Source organism: Pinus tabuliformis, chromosome Q (assembly GCF_031772625.1).
Source record: "Pinus tabuliformis cultivar Carrire ecotype Pingquan chromosome Q, CPIR1, whole genome shotgun sequence".
In the NCBI taxonomy this organism is placed as follows: domain Eukaryota; kingdom Viridiplantae; phylum Streptophyta; class Pinopsida; order Pinales; family Pinaceae; genus Pinus; species Pinus tabuliformis.
The window spans coordinates 612302969-612310881 of record NC_142296.1 but is presented as its reverse complement, the minus strand read 5'-3'; positions in this window follow the sequence as shown (position 1 = coordinate 612310881).

Below are 7913 nucleotides of genomic sequence, written 5' to 3'. Positions count from 1 at the left end.
TAATTTCCCCAATGGTGTTAAGATCTGCCTAAATATCCTTAAAGTCACTCCATCTCATTTCATTTCGTCACTTTGCCTAAGTGAATTCCTACCTCACTTAGGAAAAAATTGTCACATTCCTTGTATAGACTCCTTTTTCCTTTCGGCCTGAGTTTCTTAAAACATTATACTCAGCGCTTGTATTTCAAAATCTCATATTAACAATTTACAAATCAACGTTTATTATATAAATCCTTATAGTTTTGCCCGTTTCCCGTAATATGTACATATATATAAAACCCCGCATTATTTAATATCCCACCCCCCGATTTAACTATAAACCATAGTCTTCATTGCGCGCAACATTGGGATTTATTAACCTCTAGTTAATTAAATAACCAAACCCGCAACCCTGTGAACCAATTGTAAAAACCCCAATGCATTATAAAACTTTAAACTATCATGTGTCGGTCTCGCGCCTTAACCATCTATCACCTCCGTTGACCGCCAACCGTCAGATCAACGGCCCTAGATCCAACGGCCAAGATCTGTATCGCGCCCCACTCCATCGCCGAGAATTAATGCCCAGGAGACTGGAGGTATCGCCGCCCATACCAGGACGCGTGTCGCACTCCCGCGTTGCTCGCGGCCCTCCCGTCCGAAACCACTTTAGCCCATAAGCGGTCCGGGGTAAAACTGCTTACCACCCTTCGCTACGCGACAAGATGTCCCGTCATGCTGACGTAATCCGCTCAATAAATGCTAAAAATACCCGCCAAATCAATTTTTGTTAAATAAACAATAAAATGTCATTTTCGCCCCGATTTTCTGCAAACTGTGCTCCATGCAAAATACGTCCAGTCGACTGTTCGAGCAGTTAGCCCATCACTCGGCCAAGAAACTCCAGCGTCGTGCTCGGCAGTCCGCCATTCGACCTGCAAATTCGCAGTTTTACCTCCGCAATCTAGGTATTTATCCATTTTTACCCTGCAAACCTGCAATTTCACTTTTCCACTGAAAATTCTACCTGAGAAAGCCAACTTTGAGTTGAAATCAATCTGTTTAGTCCATAAAGACTCCTAAACCTGTTGTTTAGTCCAATTCTCCACAGAAAGCCCAAATTCCAGTTTGAATACACAAGAACCAAACATGGAATCCCCCATAGCCCTAAATGTCGCACCCATGAACGCACCTCATAAAGATTTGAATTATCTACCCTTGGCCGACAAAGATTTAAAAATAAAAGACCTATCTAGTGACATGAATCATCTTTAGACCTTCTGCCAAATTAGAGATAGTCATCTAAGCAACTCTGACATTTTTGGACTATGGGAATCAAACCTTCCCGTGTACTTTCTTCCCTCAGTCCATATTTTCCCAGATATCATTCACCAATGTTGTGCTAGTTATGACCCTATCCATAGAGTAGTCATGTCACCTTCACAAACTGTCCTTTTTTCCATAACTGTTGAATCCATCAATGAGATGATACATTCCATTCCACTGAGCCCCTTGCTCGTCTTTCCATGGGATTTTTGCTTGAACAAGCTTCTCAATTGCCCAACTCAGAGATAACTCGTATTGCTCAGATGTTCATGAAACCAAACTGCCAACCCCAAGGCCCACCTCCCTATTTACATACCTGGTTCACTAAGACTGGAAAACTCATTCTTGACATGATATCCTTGATCTTGGGATTTAAATCCAGTGAATATGTGGATGATATCAGCATGGTTCTATTATCCATGTTTACTCCAGAACAGCCCCCTGTTGTCAAGTATGATTATGCCACTTTTATAGCCAACAAAATCCATGACCAATTCTTGAATTTGGATAGAGAGCGAGTTTTCAAATACACTTCTTATATATATCATCTGTTGTTATATTATCAGCCAGACAGCTTTCCATTTCCCATCAGGAAATTAGACTCAAAAGGAAATCGGAGGTCTGTGATCTTTTGGAGCTCAATCTTTCATCACTGTGACTCCCCTTATACCTATAGTGAATTCATTGACTTATTTGTACACCCAGCCTCCACTCTGCTGATAGGAGCTCCTCCTCCTAGAATTACTGTTGATATGAAGAAGATTTTGCAGCTTTCCAAACAGTACAGGATAGGTGACTGGTACCTCAACCAGAATCACACAGAAATCAGAATGTATGGATGTGAACTATGCCCTTTCAAGTTGCCTAAATATGTGTCCATGAGGTTATTTTCTTTAGAATATTTCAGGCAACATATCTATGCAGACTTAACCCACTTTTGTAATGTAAAGAAGAAGGCTCAGCTGAGAATAAAAAACCAGCTAGGCCCTTATGTCATAAATTCTAGGGATGCGTGGGAAGATGCTGAAAAGATCTTAGAAGACCACCTTAGATTCAAGAAGAGTTTTCAGTGGGTGCCATATGACCCATGTAGTTTCATAAGTGACAGAAGGGTAAGAAACAGGCTATCAGTGTATGTACAACATAGGATCCCAGAAATTGAACAGTATGCAAATCAGGAAGAATGGGTAGAAGGGACATTAATAGAGGAAATTAGTGAACAAGAAAAGATGGAAAAAGCTATGAAAGATCTTGAAAAACACCTTGACCTGGACTCTTTTGGACAGGTATCTTTCAAGTGGCCTCAACAATCAAGAGTTGGGACATCCTCTGCTGGAACTTCTCAGCAGCTTGCACAGAAAACCAGCACATCAGTCACAGGGACTTCAAAGGGAAAAGAGGTAGAAACTACAGAGCAGCCAATAATGACTGATCAGCCAGGGGGGTCCAAAGAACAGGAACAAGTACAAATTCCTCCAGCCCAATCTAAAGCAGCAGAAATCCCAGCATTACAAACTCCTCTAAATGAGGAAAGAAGCAAGAAAAGAGACAGAGAAGAGGCCACACCTATCAGTGGACCTGCTGAACAACCAGGAGCAAAGAGACAAAGACTGAATCCTCTGTCAGAAGAGGAAATTATTGAAGAAACGATAGACAGTCTAAGAGGTGAGAGGGTAGTCAGCCAGCAAACTTCCCCAGTGGTAGATACATCAACTAGCTCACATAGGTAGGAGCTAGAAAGGCAGCACAGTGTAGAGGTATCGTCCACCAGGCCACAAAGCAAACAGTCCTCAGACATTAAACGGACTTTCATAGAAATTAAAGCTAAAAATGATCCTGTGAGGATTCAGATGTACAATCAATACTTGAAGATGGCCCCTTCAAACCAGCAAAGGTTAATGTCTGCCTATGACATTAAAGAAGGCAAAATGTTAATGAGTTATTTTAAGCCAAAGGTACAGCAACCCCAGTCTGCAGCAGATTACATCAGAACAAACTTAGAGGTCCTAGCCAAAGACATTCATCCATTGGACCAAATTGAACTTCACAAGCAGACTGGAGAAATGGTTTATTCTACACTGGCTGACAAAGCAATGTTGGCCCACCAGTTACAAAGTTCCTTGGACAAAACAACAGCTCAGTTACATTACGAAAAAGCTTCTTCTCTGGCTAAGGATAACAGAATCAAAGCATTGGAAGAGATCATCATGGAACTGGGACATGAACCCCAAAATGCTAAAGGCATAAAGGCACTAATCAAGAAGAAAGAAGAGGACATTGCTACCCTGAGGAAACAGCTGAAGCTACCTCCTTCAAGGCACCCTCAGACTGCAGAAATTATAGCGCAGAAATCAGAGGAAGACATGATGGACCTGCTCATAAAACTTAATGAAAGATTAACTGATCCAAAGCAGGCACTAGAAAAATCATTAAAAGAAAAGCAGGGAGAGTCGACCTCCCAGCCACCTGAGGTAATCCCTACAGTCACAACTGCAGTCCCCTCAACAATTAGACCAGCGTTCACTCCTAATGTACCAGCAGCCACAGTAGAAGTAATTACAGGTACATAAACAATAGCAGCAGCACCAGGCAACAGTGCTAATATGAGCACAGAAGAATTGATAAAGGCCATGGAAGAATTTAGACTCCAAGTGTCAGAATTGAAACGAGTGAAAGAGCAATTGGCAAAAGTAGAAAAGAGTTATGATAAAACCAAAATAAGTGTGGCAGAGAAAATAAGAGAGGTTAAAGCATTAGAGAATAAAGTGAGAACATTAGAGAAGGATCTCACTTTGGATAAACCTCTGACAGAAATCAAAGGAATTATTTGGACCAACATCAATCAATCCCTAAGTAATGTTTGGCCATCTATCCAAACTATCTATGAGCGGGTTGACTTAGTGAATGTAGCACATGGAGAAATTCAAAAATCAAGAGCTTTATTAGGAAAAATTCATGATCAAGCCAACCGGCTCATACATTTTTTGCATTACAGAAATAGAGAACAACTGGAACAACTTGGCATCCCAGACAGGACAGACACCATTTTGGAAATCAAAAGAGTTCTAACCAAGAGAACTTTAATGCAGAATTTGGAAAAAAGATGCCAGGATATGCAAGTAGAAATTAATTCTTTCATGGAAAGGTTTATAGTTTTGCATAATAAAGGGCTACCAAGTCTTTTAGGAAATAATGACCGGCTTATGAAACATGCAGATTATGTACATAAGTTGAACACATATGTTGTTTATCAAGTTAATTCATCAACAAGTGCTTCAGGAGTAAAAGCACTCCCCACATGCCAAAGTCTCTATGATAATTTGGAGAACTTATTTTATATTGAACATGAGGTAAAACATCTGTTTCAGCTCCAACCTAATTTTATCAGATATACAGAAGCTGATGAAACCCTGAGGAAACTTCAGAGACATAAATTGACAAAGCAACAATGGTGGGAAGACATGTTGGGGATTTTGTAAATTTCTCTTGGGAAAAACGTACATTTTGGGCTATTTTTTCGTGATAAAGATAAACAGAGATAAATGAGGCTCAAGCGTGTCAAAGTATATCTAATCAAGGTCAAAGAATGTCTGCTAATGACAAAGCAGTCAGCGCAGAGTATCAGTCGAAGACAGCTGTAAACCGACTCACAGAGCCTGCCTCCAGCACATCCGACGAAGACAAAGCAGCCAGTACAACATTGATTCATCTTTTCCCTCTTTTCGAGAATGTTTGTCTCTATCTTTTGTAAAAAAGGGGGATTAGTCATCACTAGATATTATCTCCATCAGATATTTTGTAAGATATTTTGATATTTTGTATAAATACCCCCCCCAGACGAAGTATTTGGGGTTGGTGGGTATTCATAGATTTTTCACTGTAATACTGAAATGTTTTGGAATAAAAAGCTGTTGAAACCATTTGTTGTCTGGCCCACTAGATGATGAATTGATGCAGAAGACTTGTCTCAGAATTCTTGAATCAAACTCTGGATCAATAAGTCCATATATCTCATGTTTTACAGTTTTCTTGTTTGTTATATCATCTGTGTTTCATAATCTGAATGGTAAAGAAAAGGATTAATTCAGAATTTGCTTAAACTGCACTCTATCTTCAATCTTTATTATTCTCTATGTTTTCTTCAGGATTAATATAAGCAGTGAATTCTTAGTTGCTCTTGCTTCTTGATTCTTTCATGTTGACTATTTGCTAAGGAATTCTTAACTGCTCCTTAACAGTTGTCATCCATTTTCCCTCTTTCAATATGCTGAAGGATTCTTAACTGCCCTTCACCCAATTGAGTCCATTCCATCTGATTTCAGCCTGTATTTATTCCATGTTTGACTACCTTGCTCTGTGATACCATCCTCTGTTAAAAAACCAAATCCATAAAGCCATCCTTCCTTGACTCCATCATGCCCAATGGACTGAACTATTTAGTTTGCCTCACCATTCTATTGAATTCCACCATCCAAACCCAAAACAAAACCCTTGGACTTCATAACTAGCCTAACACATTTCAAAACAAAGCTAAATCATAAAGAGAGAGCCCTCTCTGGATGCAGATTGGTTAGAATCTGTATCTAAAAGATTGGTATGTGGTTACCTCGGTTGTATTCCCTTTCTTACAACTTTGGGAACAACCTGAGTGTTAACAGGAAGGAACTATCTATAGGATTGGGACCGAATTAGCATTTAGTATAGCATATCATCCACAAATTGATGGGAAAATATAGAGAGTAAATTAAATCCTAGAGGACATGTTGAGGATGTATGTTATGCACCAACAAAAGAAGTGGGAATAGTATCTTCCACTTGTAGAGCTTGCATATAATAATGGGTACCAAGAGTCTTTAAAAATGAGCCCATTTGAGGCATTGTATGGAAGGAGTTGTAATACTCCTAACAGTTGGAGTGATTCAGTGAGCATGGTCCTTATCAAAACTGATATGTTAAAAGAGATGGAGCAACAAGTGCTTATTATTAGGAAGAACTTAAAGGTAGCATGGGACAGGAAAAAGAGCTACATGGATCAATATAGGGTGCATAAGGAGTTCCAGGTTGGGGAACATGTTTACTTGAGATTTAGACCCAAATAAATATGCTTGATGATTGGGACATGTGCCAAGTTGGCACCACGATTTTGTGGACCTTTTGAGATCTTTGAGAGGATTAGGCCAGTGGCCTATAGGCTGGCCTTACCTCCTTATGTTAAAATACATGATGTTTTCCATGTTTATTTGCTTAAAATATATGTACAAGATTCTAATCATGTTATTGGTTGGTTTGTGCTATAGGTGGAACTAGAGAGAGGGTTCTAGCCAAAGCTATTGTGAATTCTAGGCTAGAGGAGTCTTATGCTCTGATAATCGAGTCATAGAGAAATTCAAAGTGTAGTGGAAGCACTTTGGGCCAGAGTAAGCCACTTGGGAAATGGTTGATGCCATGAAGACAACTTATCCAATTTTGTTTGCCAGTTAAGACAAATGTTCATATGTATATGTAAATACTGTAAATATAAATCTCCAAGGACAATATGTTGTTATTTTCTTTATATAGCACGTTTTCTCTATGTATATGGATAGATAACAGCGAGGACGATGTTCCCCAAAGGGTGAGGGGTCTATAATAGCCCAACTTGTTATTGGTTTGACCTTTCCATATAATTATTTCATCTATTTGAATTTTTGAAAATTAAAATGGGCTAAGTAAGGGACACATATTCCAAAGGGACTGAGGGAGGTAAATTGCTTGGGAAATCCAACTTACTTGTTGAAGGAAGAGACTGAGTAGTTTGGACAACCATTCAAGACTAGCTATTGAGCCTTAAATGAACTAGAAAGGTGTGTTGAATGGGACTGTTATTGGGAATTTATGGATTGCAAAACAAGGGACAAAGCTCATGTTGACTTGGGAATCCCAACAGACAAAAAAAGGTCAAAGAGTTAATGCACAACAAGTATGTGTGTGCAGTTGGAAAACACTAGGGGGTCGACCTAGGGTAGAGAGTTAAACAACGCAGGGGAACATCTCTACGGATGCGCACAAACAGTGTGAAAGAGAGATACATGCAGTAGTAGGGAAGGAGGCAATTTCCCTAGGGAACAGAAGATGAGGTCATGAGTTGAAGCTTAGTGCATTGGAGGGCACAGAGGAGTGTCAATTGCTTGGCCGAAAAGGGAAAACGAGCTCATCTATATTTAACAAAGTAAATAGTAGATGTTTCATAGTGTGGGGAGGCAGATATTGGTTTCTTCCACCACTCTCATAAGGTTATCATAATTTTGGTTGAGAAACAGGAGTATGGGAGAAATATTACTTCATGTGAGGGTAAATCTCAAGATACCTTAGGGAGCTGGAGGGTGGAGATGGCGTTCTCAGAAAATTCCCTCAACAACTTAGGTTAAAGGTTTTGTCCTTGGATTCATAGTAAAGGAAACTTTGGAGTCTCCTTTGTGTGTTATCTAATTTAGCAGTGGATTCTTGATTCCCTTCACTAGGTGGAACCACTGTGTTTCATATTTCCAAGGTGGAGGCAAAGCCTCTCAACTCCTTGGAGTATGTGTGTGTGCAATTGGATAGCTGGAGGGTAGAGGCAGTGGGCCTCT